The sequence below is a fragment of the Macrotis lagotis genome, chromosome 2, assembly GCF_037893015.1.
Source record: "Macrotis lagotis isolate mMagLag1 chromosome 2, bilby.v1.9.chrom.fasta, whole genome shotgun sequence".
In the NCBI taxonomy this organism is placed as follows: domain Eukaryota; kingdom Metazoa; phylum Chordata; class Mammalia; order Peramelemorphia; family Peramelidae; genus Macrotis; species Macrotis lagotis.
The window spans coordinates 127,270,970-127,286,375 of NC_133659.1; the positions used below are offsets into that span (position 1 = coordinate 127,270,970).

Here is a 15,406-nt window from a genome sequence, read left to right on the forward strand (position 1 = left end):
AAAAAAAGAAGAAATTTAGTATTGTTTAGAGGCAGACAGATGACTAATTACTATGTTTCAGATATAGGCTTTAAAAATATACTTGGAAACTTTGCAGCTCTAACTGTTCTGCAACTGCCACATTTACCCTGAATGATGTGTGTGTGTGTGTGTGTGTGTGTGTGTGTGTATACACATATATATCATTCATTATACCAATGATACACAAAAACAATAAAAGTTTTTAATAGATGTTTTTGTCCAAAATATTCATAATCTCCAACCTATGTGGAATGAAATTCTTTCAAAATGTATCAAGATACTTATCAGAAGAAATAAAAATCATATAGGTTCTCACTCTATGTGCTATTAGAGTTGCTGTCAACTGAATCTACAGAAAATGAGCTTCCATCATATACTTTTATTCAACTCCAAAAAGAATTATTTTATCCATATGTGTATTAGCCTATAAAATATTAAGTATAAAAGATTATAAGGTAGTTGTTTTCCTGAAATAATTTCTGTCTGAACTACCATAAAAAAATGAGAAAATTGAGGCAATAGATAAAATTTAGAATACTGCCAGAATTAATTCAAACTCACTGGCCTAAAATTTGTAAACCTTATCCTCTACCATTTTCTAAAAAGCAAGACATTTTCTCTCTTTTGTTCTTCATGATGAATGAATGAAAAAAATATTTATTAAATGCTTAAAATGTGACAATGCTTAAAATGTGTAATGTTGGGGATGCAAATACAATCAAGACAGTCTCTACTCCAATAGCAGTTCAGCAAAACCATTCATTATGCAGTTCTTTTGGATTTGCTAACTTTTTTCTTTTTTTAAAATAGTTATTTTTCCAATTATATGTAAAGATAATTTTTCAGCATTCATTTTTTTCCCCTCCTATCCTTCTCCCATCCTAAGTGCAAGTAATCTGATATAGTTATACATTTGCAATCATGTTAAATGTATTTCCATATTAGTCATGTTGTGGGGCGGCTGGGTGGCACAATGAATAGAACACCGACCTTGGAGTCAGGAGTACCTGGGTTCAAATCCGACCTCAGACATTTACTTAAGAATTACCTAGCCTTGTGGCCTTGGGCAAGCCACTTTAACCCCATTGCCTTGAAAAAACTAAAGAAAAAAAATTATTTCTTTCTTCTTTCATATTAGTCATGTTGCGAAAAAAAATCAGAACAAAACAGGAAAAACCTCATTAAATAAAATACAAAAAATTTTAAAAAGTGTAAATAGTATATTTTGGTCTATATTCAGATTCAATAGTTCTTTTTCTGGATAGCATTTTGCACACATTTATACTGATTGATTTTTCCCTATTGGTAGTTCCTATACCAGTAAAGTCATAGGTCACATTGCTATCTCCTTCCTCCCCACAAAGACAAAGATAAATACAACTTATAGAATATTCTATAGCAGAGAATAATACTTTACTTACTTTTTTTTTAAAGAAAGTTTTATTCCTTTCTTCTGAAAGTTATCTTTGTAGATAATAATTCCAAGTAAGGAAACTATTTTATTTGCTCAGGATTTAGTCCCTAATATTCTTGCTTTGGTTCTTAGTGCTTATAATGAATTTTGCTTAACTAGAAGTGAACTTTCACACTTTCTGATTATATAACTTTAGGTAAGTCACTTATATTCTCTGAGCTTCAGTTTTCTCATAATTTAAATGATAATAACATTTATACTGTCTACTTCATGATACTCTTGCGATGATGAAATGGGACAATGTGAAACTACTATTTTTTAATCCCCGAGAGTATAAACATATGATTTCTATTATTAGAAATCCTTTAACAAGATTCACAAGTTCCTATTCTTTTAGTAGTAAGATTCTTTTTTTATTTTAGTTTTTGCTCGGCAATGGGTTTAAGTGGCTTGCTCAAGGCCACACAGCTAGGTAATTATTAAGTGTCTGAGGTCATATTTGAATTCAGGTTCTCCTGACTTCAGGGCTGGTGCTCTGTCCACTGCATCACCTAGCCGCCCCCAGTAGTAAGATTCTTAAGGAGAGTTATTAAATTAGTGAATATATTGTGTATAAGCATTCAGAAAGAGTTTTAATGTCTTGGGTTGGGTATTCATAAAATTGGATTTATCTCTCAGAAATTTTTTTTTACTGTTGTCTTTTTTAAGATGTTATTTTATTTTAATTTTTTCCATTTGCATGCAAAGATAGTTTTCAACATTCATCTTTTTGTAAGCTTTAGAATTCCATATTTTTCTACCGTAGTCCCTAACGTCTCCCTTCTCCATGACTTTGAGCAATCTGATATAAGTTGAAATTTACAATTGTGTTTAATATATTTCCATGTTAGTCATGTTGTGAAAGAAGAATCAGAACTAAAATGAAAAAAAAAGACATGAGAAAGAAATAAAAAAACATAAAAGAAGCTTTAAAATGTGAACATAGTCTGCTTTGCTTTGCATTTAGACTCCATAATTTTTTCTCTGCATGTGGATGGCATTTTCTATCATAAGTCTTTTAGAATTATCCTTGATCACTGAACTGCTGAGAGGAGCTAAGTCCATCAGAGTTGATCATCTCACAATGTTGCTATTAATTTGTATGCTGTGCTCCTGGTTCTGCTCCCTTCACTCAGCATCAGTTCATGCAAGTCTTTCTAGATTCTCCTGAAGTCTGCTCACTCTTGCTGTCTGTCAGAACAATAGCACTCCATCGTATTAATATACCATAATTTGTCCAGCCATTTTCCTGTTGATTGGCATCCCCTCAATTTCCAATCAAAAGTTAATGTTTTTTAAAACTTTTTTTTTTTTGGTTTGTGCTTCTTGGTTGTTGACAAAATGTTGGAAGTAATTTTGTGAAGTCCTGTAGTGAAGTCCTGATTAGTACAAATGATGAATTCATGTTCATTGGTCTCAGTTCAATGTGGAAATATGTAGTACTGCAAATTGGAATATTTGTACCACTTCAGGGGGTTTCATTATTTGCATTAATGGGACCTACTAGTACTCCTGAGGACAAATAGAAGTAGGGAAAGAGAAATAACTTTATCTTAAATAAACCTCCATGCAATAGCTATGTACATATATATAAAAGTATATGTGTTTATAATATAGCTATTTCATACAAGATAATTTGGTAGAAGGAGGCTCTAGCAGCTGGTGGGGTGGAGAAATAAAACTGGATTATGTCAAACTTTAAAGGAAAAAATATCTAGGAGGCAATGGCAAAGAGGGGGTAGCATTTTGGGGCAGTTTGTATTTGATCCTAGAAGTTAATAGGAAATAATGAATTTATTCAATGAATTGATCAGTTGATAAACATTTATTAAGAACCTACTAAGGACCAAGACTGTGTTAATTGCTAATGATACAAAAAGAGACAAACCATAGTCCCTGTCCACAAGAAGTTTACAGTCTAATGGGGGAAACCAATATGCAAACACATTATATGAAGCAAATTATATGCAAGATAAATTGGAAATAATTAACAAAGGGAAGATACTGGAATTAAGAGGAGTTAGGGAAAAAAATCCAGTAAAAGATGAGATTTTTAGATGGGATTTAAATGAAATCAGAGTGAAGAAGGGATATTGTTTCAGAAGTGGGGCACAGTCAGAAAATGCCAGAGTGGAGAGATAGAAGGTCTTTATGTATGTGTGGAGTAGCCAGGAGACTGGGAATGTCACTGGCCAAAGAGTACTTGTCCAGGAGTAAGAGCTTTGAATCCAAACAGAGCATGTTGTATTTGATCTTGGAGGCAACAGGGAGCCACTAGTATGGTAGTGTGACACAATTGAACCTATATTTTAGGAAAATCATTTTAGTGGCTGAAATTGAATTAGATCAGGGAAGGAATTGAGGTAATTAAGGCCTACATTAGAGAGGTGGTGATTTCAGAGGAGAGAGAGGGAGGGATGAATTAGAGAAATTTTACAAAGGTGAAAATAGCAGGACTTGGCAACAGATTGAATATAAAGTGAGAGATAATGAAGAGTCAATGATGACTTTTAAGACTGGGGGGCAGCTAGGTGGCGCAGTGGATAAAGCACTGGCCTTGGAGTCTGGAGTCCTTGGGTTCAAATCTGGTTTCAGACACTTAATAATTACCTAGCTGTGTGGCCTTGGGCAAGCCACTTAACCTCATTTGCCTTGCAAAAACCTAAAAAACAAAAATAAACAAACAAAAAAGACTGAGGGCCTGGGAAGTTGGTGTGGCCCTCTACAGTAATAACAAAGGCAGGAGATGGGGAAGGTTTAAGAGGAAAGATAGAGTTCCATTTTGGACATACTGAGTTGAGTTTTAGATGTCTCCTAAACATCCAATTTGATATGTTTGAAAGGCACTTGGAGCTGCCAGATTGGAGGTCAGCAAAGAGTTTGAGCCAGGATAAGTAAATCTGAGAATCAGAAGCATAGAGTTGGTAATTAATCCTGTGAATGCTGATGAGATCACCAAGCAAGGTAGTATAGGGGAAGAAGAGAGGAGCAAACACTGTTAGAGGGTTATGGGATGTGATTGCAACAACTCAGCAAAGGAGATACAGAAAGAATGGCCAGAGAGGTTATGAAGCAGGAGAGAGTGATGTCCTGAAAACTTGAGAGAAGATAGTGATCAGCAGTGTGAAAGGCTAAAGAGAGGTCAAGGAAAATGAGCATTAAGAAAAAAGTCCTTTGGATTTGGCAGCTAAAAAATCATTAGTAACTTCAGGGAGAGCAGTTTCAGTGAAATGGTATGTTAGAAGCTGGATTGTAAGGAGTTAGAGAATGAAAGGAAGAAAGTGGAGGTACCTATTGAATAGGACAGTGGAATAGAGCTTAATCAGTATTATGGATTAAAGAAATGGATAAACAGAAATATGTCTAGCTTACATTTCTTCTATCAGTTAAAATCCCTTTGAGTTGCATCTATGTAGAGTGTTGATAGAGAGAGACTTGAGAAGTAAGACCTAATATGAAAGGGAATAACCTTTTTTAGTGTAATAGACTCATCTGACAGTCTGGTAAAGCCTGTGAATCCCTTCTCAGAATGTTTCTAAATGTGTAAAATAAAATAAATAATTACAAAGGAAATGAAATCATTGAAATGCCATTATCAAAATGTTAAAATAAACTTAGTATATTTCATCTGGAGAGAAGACTTAAGGGGGACATGAGAGCTGTCTTCAAGTATTTAAAGATTTATCATGTGAAAGCAGGCTTAAACTTCTAGGAATAGTGGTTGGAAGTTATAGAGGGTGATTTTCACTCCATGAAAGTACAACATTCCAGATAATAATAACTCTTCAAAAATTGGGTAGATATGTGGGTACAGAATTCAGAATGATTTTCTTATGGAATATTTTCCTATTCACTAATTATATTTATATCTGTCTTTGGACATGCTATGCCGTTCCCCCCTCCCCACCCCAGTCCCCTGAGATTTTATGTGATAGCCAGTCATTACTTAGTTTTCTATCTTAAGAATAGTCTTTTTCTGTTCAATCAAAAAGTATGGAGAGAGGTTCACATATACCTCTACAGCCTCCTGAAGACCCAGTATTTGAATATGAAATTCTCATATCTTATTCACAATGAGTCGTTTTTCTAGTAAATGGATAAGAGAATTTGATAAATTCATGCCTGAAAGTCCTGTCAAATTGGTGCTGTTTGCTAAGCCTTAATGGACTTAATAAATACTTTGTTTGCTTTTTTATGTTTTTGCAAGACAATGGGGTTAAGTGGTTTGCCCAAGGCCACACAGCTAGGTAATTATTATGTGTCTGAGGTCGAATTTGAACTCAGGTTCTCCTGATTCCAGGGCCGGTGCTCTATCTACTGCGCCACCTAGCTGCCCCCTAATAAATACTTTGAAGACTGTTTTTCTTTGTTTTTTTCCCCTCTATTAGACATTATGTATTCTTTTTACACTTGAAAGGAATTAAAGTATTCTCACCCTACCTTAAGGGAATAGAGCAATCAAGGTGAAGGTTGTGCTTATCCAAGTTCAAGAAGAAAGAGTCTCCATGTGGAGAATAGAAACCAAGATTTTGCTGTTTTTCTTCAGGGAAAAAAATATGACAATTATTTGAGTAGGCTTTCTGAATTTAACTTTTTTATGCTTGAATTTAGACTTAAATATTAAATCTTTCAAACATTATATATATTAGTGCATAGTATCATATGGACAGATCTGCTCTCAGTTATATAATAGGAAGCTGATCCAACCTTTTCTTTTAAGTGAAATCCCTAATGCATTAGACCAGCTAAAACAAATTCTAACATTTGGTATTCATTAGTGTTGTAACCGAAACAAAAACATTTTAATGGTTCAGCCTAGAATATTTTGAAGTTAGTGTAACTTTGTTGGGAAGGTATTTAAGCTTTAGTATCAGTTGCAAATAGGCCTTGTGCCAATTTTCAAAGCTGTTTCTAAGTAAGATATTGAGCTTTCTAAAGTGCAAAAAAAGTACATTACATGGCATGATGCCATATGGTTGAGGAAACAGAAGAAAACAATTACAATGGGATTTGCCTTGATAAATGTAATGTTAAGTAAATAGTTCAAATTATTGAAAGTCATATTTTAGACTAACTTCTCAATAATGTTCAACAGTTACTTAATTTTAATTATAGATCATTGATTGTAAGGAGATGGGAGTTGCTTTAGAATACTTGAATTTTAAGAATAATTGCTTATAATTCAACCAACTGAGCTAAATAGAATTAAATGAAAAGAGAATGCTTGACCTTCTTGACCCTCTTTTCAAGGAAAATTGTTAAATGATTTATCTAATAGTAAAATACTAAATCTTAGCAATTAAAACAAAAACCAAAAACTCCTTTTAAGGCCACATGTTGCTAATTATTTTTGTAGTCCTGAGTTTAGTAAAATAGTTTTTCTTCAAAATAATGCTTACAAACTGATTTAATTTGCTTATGAAATGTGTTCTAGAAATTTATGATTAAGTATTAAAATAGAAGTTGGTTCTACATTTTGTTCCTTGGCACTCTAAAACAAAAATAATGAAAGACCCAATATATTGCGAACAATTAAGTACAGTTCAATAATTATTTTTTTATGTTTGCTTTGACATTTAACAGTTGTCACTCTTGTTCTCAAAAGCTATTGGACTTTCTGTATAAATCTTTTGTTGAAAAATAATTTATATAACTGCTGATTAACAGACCAGATTAAAAAAAAGTTGTAATCTTTAGAACTTTTCTTTTTTTAAGAAAAATTTTATTTATTTTTGAGTTTTATAATTTTTCCCCCATTCTTCCTTCTTGCCCCCACCTCCACAGCAGGCATTCTGTTAGTCTTTACATTGTTTCCATGGTATACATTGATCCATATTGAGTGTGATGAGAGAGAAATCATATCCTTAAGGAAGAAAAATAAAGTATAAAAGCAAAATTGCATAATAAGATGATGGGTTTTTTTTTCTCCTAAATTGAAGGTAATAGTCTTTGGTCTTTGTTCAAATTCCATAATTCTTTCTCTGAATATTCTCCATTGCAGACAGCCCAAAATTGTCCCCGGTTGTTGTACTGATGGAATGAGCAAGTCCCTCAAGGTTAATCATCACTCCACGTTGCTGTTAGGGTGTACAATGTTCTTCTGGTTCTCATCTCACTCAGCATCAGTTCATATAAATCCTTCCAGGCTTCCCTGAATTCCCATTCCCTTCTGGTTTCTAATAGAACAATAGTGTTCCATCACATACATATACCACAATTTGTTAAGACATTCCCCAATTGAAGGACATTCATTTAATTTCCAATTCTTTGCCACCACAAAGAGGGCTGCTATGATTATTTTTGTACAAGTGATGTAGAACTATTTTCAAGATAATTTGAAGCATTATGTAGATTGTAGTGATTGGTCATATAATTTAAACATTAATAAAACTGTGCCCCATGCTTTAATTGCTCCTTATGTGACCAGCAAAATGACTTGAACTTATTACACAGCTGCCAAAATAATCTTAATGTTCAGCTCTGATCGCATCATTGTGAGCTCACTGTTTGTAGAACAAAATACAACTTCTTAGCTTTGTATTTTAAGGCCTTCTAGAATGTCTTTAATTTTTCTAGCCATATTTAACATTCCTTTCCTTCTCAAAATCTCATAGCCTATATTCCAGCCAAACTGTGTTACCATATTTTTCCAGATTTTATTTAGTCTCTTCCACCAGGGAAGATGTGAGTGGTGAAAGGAACACTAACTCTGTAGACCTGAGTTTGAATTTGATTCTCAGATTTAGCATGGCTTTTGATACCTATTAAGCATTTAAAAATGCTTTTGAAGTTCATTCTTTTATTTTTATTTTTTAATTTTTTTAATTTTTTAGGTTTTTCAAGGCAAACGGGGTTAAGTGGCTTGCCCAAGGCCACACAGCTAGTTAATTATTAAGTGTCTGAGACCAGATTTGAACCCAGGTACTCCTGACTCCAGAGCCGGTGCTTTATCCACTACACCACCTAGCCGCCCCAAGCTCATTCTTTTATAATACCTGTGTGTCTTAATCTTGTAGGATTTTGTTTTCTTTGTCATGGGTTGGGCTAGATGATTTTATGATCTCTGTTCCAGTTATTATTTTTCCTCCAACTTCCCTGCTTTTTCATCTTACCTTAATTTATGAGTTCTTCCTTTTGCTTAAAACAGTTACCATCTCTATCTATTGACATAGTTTCTTCTTTCATATCCCAATTTCCATGAAACCATTCCCTTTTAGTAACTAAAAGTTATCCAATAAACATTTATTTAGCACCTACTGTGTATCAGACACTGTGCTAAGTACTGGAAATACAAAAAGAAGCAAAAGACAATTCCTACCCTCCAGGAGCTCATAAGTAAAAGAGACAAGCAATAAATATATACAAATAAGCTATATGCAGGATAAATAGGAAATAGTTCAAAATGGGAAGTTAGTAGAATTAAGAGGAGTTGGGAAAGACTTCCTTTTAATTGGGAAGGATTTTATTTGGAATAAATAAAACTAGGAAAGCTAGGGGGTGGAAATGACGAGGAAGAACATTCCAGTCATGGAAAGTGCCTGAAGCTGAGAGATGGAGCATCTTATTTATGCAACAACCAAGAAGCCAGTGTCACTGAATGGAAGAGTAAGGTGTAAGAAGATTAAAAAGGTAAGTCTATCTTATGAAGGACTTTGAAATTCAAACCTCTATCTTGGAGATAATAGGAAGCCACTGGAATTTATTGATTTAGGGAGGTGATTGGATATATCTGCATTTTAGGAAAATCATATTGGTGGCTGAATGGAGTATAATTTGGAATGGGGAGATATATCAGCAGGCTACTGCAATAGCCTAAATGTGAGATGATGAAACTTTATACCAGAGTGGTGGCAGTTTTAGAAGGCCTTATCAACAGATTGGTTATAGGGGTGGGGAGAGATATTGGGGATTCAGAGCTTGTGTGTGAGCTTGTGACGCCTGGAGTTTGATGGTACTGTCAATGATAGTTGGGAAGGTGCATGTGATGTTTTTTTTTTCTTCTTAAATATCTAAATTGGATTGGTGAGTTCCTTCTGCATTCTTACTTTTTTTCTTGTGAGAATAATATCCCTTTTTTCATCTTCAGCCTTTGACTTTCATGAGTTTCTTATTTTTATTGGACCAACTTTCCTTGTAGAATTTTAGTACATGGATTATTATTTGACCTTCCCTATAATCATTTGAAATCTGATTTTTCAATATCCAAATTTTATTTCAGATAATGCTAGCTTTTCTTCCTTTTTTCCCTGTTACAAACTCTAGAAAGGTTCTCACAGCTAGTATGGGTCAAAAGTGAGACTTGGAGGACCCAGGTCCTCTTTTACTCCTAGACATCTTCTTACTAGCTTTCTTGTTGCCCTGACTTAAAGATCATGCCCTGAAAGAACTTCCTTTTGAACTTTTGTCATATAACATTTCCTCCCTATCCCCAAATTTCCTAGTTGATGAGTGCTCCTTATGACTTTCCCTATCAGTCCAGGTTAGCTTCATCTGTATTCTAATCCATCTTCTTACCAGTTGCCTTGTCTCATTATCCTACTTCCTGATAATCTGGTTCTGGACCTATAATTGAATCATTGCTGCTGTTGCTACTAGAATCTACTCTCCTATTGTTTTATTCACTATGCCTGTTACTTTTGAATCAGAATATTCCTCCCTGATCACCACTCAACTTTATGTAGTGTTTCCTTTTAAGTTCCTTGAAAGCAGGGACCCTTTTCATTCTTGTATTTTATTTCTGTGCTTAGCAGAATGCATGTTGCATACTAAGTGAATAATAATTTTTCATTCCAAAAAAAATAAATATTTTTTTATTAATGCATTCTGCTTCTAAGACCAGCAATCTGTCCACTATATCGCGCTACTACTTCTGGTGTGGAATATATTTGGGGACACTTGGATGGTGCAGTGGATAGAGCCCTGGGCTTGAAATCGGCAGACTCAACTGCATTCAAATCCAGCCTCACTTACTAGTTTTATGACCCTGAGCAAGTCAACTTAAACCTGTTTTATCTCAGTTCCTTCTTTATAAAATGTGTTGGAGAAGGGAATGGCAAACCTCTCCAGGATGTCCAAGAAAATGGGATCATGGAAATTTGAAATGATTGAACAACAACAAAAACAGAAAATATTTGTAAAACAAATTCTCTGTTCTTTTTTCATACTTTTAACAAAAATGTTTTTAATATGTACATAGCTTATTCTCAAAAAGATTTTGTGATGTATGTGTCTGTTGTTATTCATATTTTTTTTGCCTTTTCTTGATAGTAATATTTTCCCCTATTTGATACCTCCCCTCTTTCATATAGCTTCAGAATTGATTCCTTGAAATGCTCACCTCTAAATCTCTGTATTCTTAATCTAGTCCAACTTTTCTTTTTCTCTTGTTTTTCTCAGTGCCATTTCTACTTCCTCATATGATGATGATGTTTGTCCTTTGGTCTCGAAGAAGGCCATGACATCAGGGAGGTGATGCCTTGACAAGCACATGAATTGGATTTGAGTGACATGGGGCTGTGCTAAGCTTCACTTTCTCCTCCAGAACCATCTGGGTCCAGTGACCAGATATGAATTAGGACAACTGGAGATGGCCCTGGATGTGAGGTAATCAGGATTAAATAACTTGCGCAAGGTCACACTACTAGTTAGTGTGAAGTGGATTTGAATCCCTGACCTCCTGACTCCAAGGCCTGTGCTCTATCCACTGCATCACCTAACTGCCCCTTCTTCCTCTTTTATGTTAGTATTAAAATAAATTTGCTTTAATGTCATTGATGGAGAAAAAGTGTTTTTTAAATAGGAATATTTTTATTTTTTTATCTGTTTATTTTCTTCCTTTTTGTTTCATTTTTGAATGCCCTAGAAATGACCTGACTTATGAGCCTCTTGCCAAGCTTTTTTTAAACTAATTTGTCCTTAACTTTTTTTGATGTTTTATAAGACAACTACTAATCATAATCATCTTCCATTTCTTGTCTGTAAGATTTTACAAATGAGTTTACATTTTAAATCTGTTGCTCTTGGAAGATATTTTTCCAAACTTGGCGAGGAAGTTAAGTGTTTGCTGGCTGAAATGATTCCTAGACTTTTTTTGGTCTCTTGGTTGTGTCAACAAGTCAATAAACATTTGCTAAGTTCCTGCCATGAGCCAGGCACTGTGCTAAACTGTCAACTAACTTATAGCAATAAATTTCTTAGAAAGTAGCAGGAGTCAAAGAAAAGGAACAGGCAGTTCTGAAAGGAAGAAATCCAAGCTATCGGCGACTATGAACCTTAAAAAAATGCTGTCACCAATAATTAGAAAAATGCAACTTAATGCAACCCAAATTCTACTTCATGTCCATAAAATTGGCAATGGTGACAAAAAATGAAAATGACAAATGTGGGAGGGACTGTGGAAAAACAGGCACACTAAAATGCAGCCAGGTGGCACTGCAGATAGAGTACTGGGAGTGGAAGCAGGAAGACCTAAATTCAAATCTGTCTTTAGCAAGTCATTTCAGCTTTCTTTGCTTCAGTTTCTTCAACTATGAAATGGACTCCTGTGAAATAATAGCACCTACCTTCTAGGATTGTTGCAAGGATCTAATGAGATAATATTTGTGAAGTATACTTGGTACAGTGTTTGATATAGTAGCTACTACATAAAAACTACTACTGTTATTATTAATGCATTATTGGTGGAATTGTGAATTAGTATAGTGATTCTAGAGAGGAATTTTGAATTATATTCAAAAGTCATTGCGTTGAGAATGCCCTTTGGCTCCCTATAACCACTTCTAGGTATATACTCAAAGAAAGAAGAAAAGGACCAATATGTATAAAATAATTACATCAATTCCTTTCATAATAGTGAAACACCAGAAACTAAAAAAGTTACCCACATATTTGAAGTTGGCTAAACAAATTATGATATGATTGTTAATAAAATGTTACTGTGTTATTAAAATGATAAAATGAATAGTTTCCTAGAAAGCCAGGAAGAACTGCATAAACTGATGTCAAATAAAGTGAGCAGAACCAGGAAAGCAACAATATTATAAAGGAAAATAGTTTTGAAAGATTTTAGAACTCTATTCAGTTCAAAGATAAACCAAAGTAAGCATGTTGCCCATCTCCTGATAGAGAGATGATGGACTCAAAATGAAGAATAAGATTTGCATTTTTGTACTTGGACAATGAGGGAATATTCTTCGCTTGGCTATAATTATTGTAAAGTTTTCTTTGAGGGGTGAGGAGGGAAGGAAAATTACTGTTGAAATGAGATTAGAGAAAGAATAAATGCTTGTTAATTTAAAAACTAAAAAAAGAAAATGGTGGTAGTTTAGTCTAATGTGTCTATCTTTTTTTTAAGTGTCATCACCTTGTTTTAAATAATATAGATGCCACACCTAGTATTTTTATTCTTCTAATTTGATTGAACTTTCCTGTGACAATTTCGGGGTCTGATTATATAGACTACTCTTTTGGAAAGTGACTCAATGAAAGAATCAATCAATAGAAGCATGTTAGAATAATTTTATATACATATATATCTATATCTATCTATCTATCTATCTATCTATCTATCTATCTATCTATCTATCTATATCTGTTTTTGTCTAATGGCAGCCATCTCTATGAAGGAGGAGGAATGAAAAAAGAAAGCAAGAAAAAAGAAATTTACATGATAATTTTATTATATATTTAAAAGGCTTAGCAAATTTTATATAATAGATTTGCAGTTCCATGTGCAATCATCTTTTTTTAATTATACTATCTTATGGTAAAGCTTTTTTATTCCACAAATTAAAAATAAAATAGATTTTAAAAAGAAAGTGATTCCCACATTAGTCACTTGTTATTTTCTGCCTATTAATATATGATCAATTTTATTTTGAAATTTTGCTCACCATGTCTAATACTTCCCAACTCCCTTTGGCAATTCTTTTGCCAAATGATGCTCTGACAATGCCTACTTCTGTATCAAAGTCTCTAAAGGTTAAATATTAAAGTATATGCTGAGTTCATTTGGATAAACTTAGTTCTTACAGGATTTCTCTCTTTCCTTTGCATTAGATATTGGTGTATAAATTGCAGTTATTTTTATGGCAATTTAGATGATGGTTAAATGTATGTAATATAGATATATATACATGTATATCTATATTCAGATATACACGTATATCTATATTCAGAAGGAAAGAGTTGCCAAAATCTTGTTTTCCATTTTTTTTTCTTTTCCTTTACTATGGAGAGCCTATCATTCAGTCAACTAGTTTTGCAATCTTGGTGTCATCCTTAATTTTTTTTTTTTTTGCAAGGCAAAGGGGGCTAAGTGGCTTGCCCAAGGCCACACACCTAGGTAATTATTAAGTGTTGAGGTCGGATTTGAATTTAGGTCCTCCTGACTCCAGAGCCGGTGCTCTATCCACTGCGCCACCTAGCTGCCCCCATCCTTGATTCTTCATTCACTTCACATCTTCATTATGTTTCCAGATTCCATAATTTTTGCCTCCACAATATATTTTCTTTTTCACTACCCACAAATTCAATACCTTAGGTATATCTCACCTTTTTATTGGGATAATCTTTTAAAATACATTCTCTTCCCAGTATAATTCATTTTCTATGCTGCTACCAAAGGGATTTTCCTTAAGCACAGATCTGAACTTGTTACCTTCTTTCTCCTCTCCCTCCACCTTTCCCCACCCCCATTTCAGTGGCTCCTTATTGCCTTTGGGGAGAGGCATATGGTAAATATGTGTCAAGAATTGGAACATTAACTCTTCTTTTTCTGTCTCCTAGCTCTGTACTTAATACCTCTTGCTGCTTCTCATTATCTTTGGAATTACATATATACTCTCTTTGGTTTTTGAAACCTTATACAATCTGTCTTCCTCATCTCATTATATTTTGTTCTCTTTCCCAAAATGTTTATGTTCAACCAAACTGGCCTTTTTTTTTTTTGCTGTTCTCCCATAGGATACTACATCTTCTGTTTCTTTGTCTTTTTATCACTGTCTATCTTCCTCCCTTCTCCTTGAGGAATCCTTGTCAATCCACTGTCAAGATTCAGCTCAAAGTTCACCTTCTTCACAAAACTTCCTGTTACCTCCAAATCCTCAGGTCCTTTCTTCCAAAATGACCTTGTCTCTGATGGTTGAATGTGAGTGCCTTGGTGGTGGGGTTCATTTTTGCTTTTGCATGCCCAGCAGAGTGTTCTTTACATACGTAGTGGGTACTTAATATTTGTTGATTGATTTGAAGTTTCTTAAATGTAAATTAACTGATTCTCTAGTATTCTCCATTACTCTTTAGAAAACTCCAATTTTTCTTCTCCATCAGAATGGCTTCCCTTTGTATATTTTGTTATCTGGAGAAAGTAAGTTACCTTGAGGGCAAGGGCTGAATCACTTTACATATTTTTAATCCCTGAAGTTAGTATAGTACCTGACTTAGAAAATGCTTATGATTGATGTATTAAGAATTTCCAAACCACTTGACTTTCCCTGTAAAATTAAAGCTCATGTGATCTTGCTTATTCTAACCCTTCATCATTGGCTCTTCCAAAATCTACTGTGCATCTGTGTCAGCCTGCTCTACTCACTGTTCTTTCTCATAAACCTCAAGAAATAGTTGTTACTTCCCCCTAAAAATGTCCATCATTTCACTCCTATGGCATTTTCCTCCCTTTTGGTGAGAATTAGATCCTGAGTAGAATTAATCCTTGTTCATTTCTTTTCATGCTGAAGAATGAAATTATCATAAAGGCAAATCAAGAAATCTTAACTGTGGATAGAGAGAAAGCTCCCAACAAATGCCTGTATACTTGATATCTATCATCACAGTTAGATTATATGGCCTGTTCCATGTCTGTTATCTTAAAAAGGTAAAGAAAAGAAAAGACATTAAAACATATTCTTTGAGGCATTCCCCAACACAGAGATGAAT

General features: G+C 34.1%; 1 protein-coding gene across 13 annotated transcripts in view; it reads left to right on the forward strand.

Annotated features, from left to right (window-relative positions):
- Positions 1–15,406, forward strand: part of DISP1 (dispatched RND transporter family member 1) — a 242,376-nt gene that overhangs the window by 53,347 nt on the left and 173,623 nt on the right. For 6 of the 13 annotated variants that reach the window (XM_074222737.1, XM_074222748.1, XM_074222750.1 and 3 more), the window contains exon 4: positions 10,871–11,077. The exons of the other annotated variants lie outside the window; for them this stretch is intronic. The gene's annotated coding sequence lies outside the window, so the exon portion shown is untranslated. The remainder of the gene's footprint in view (positions 1–10,870; positions 11,078–15,406) is intronic. 13 annotated transcript variants of the gene reach the window in all.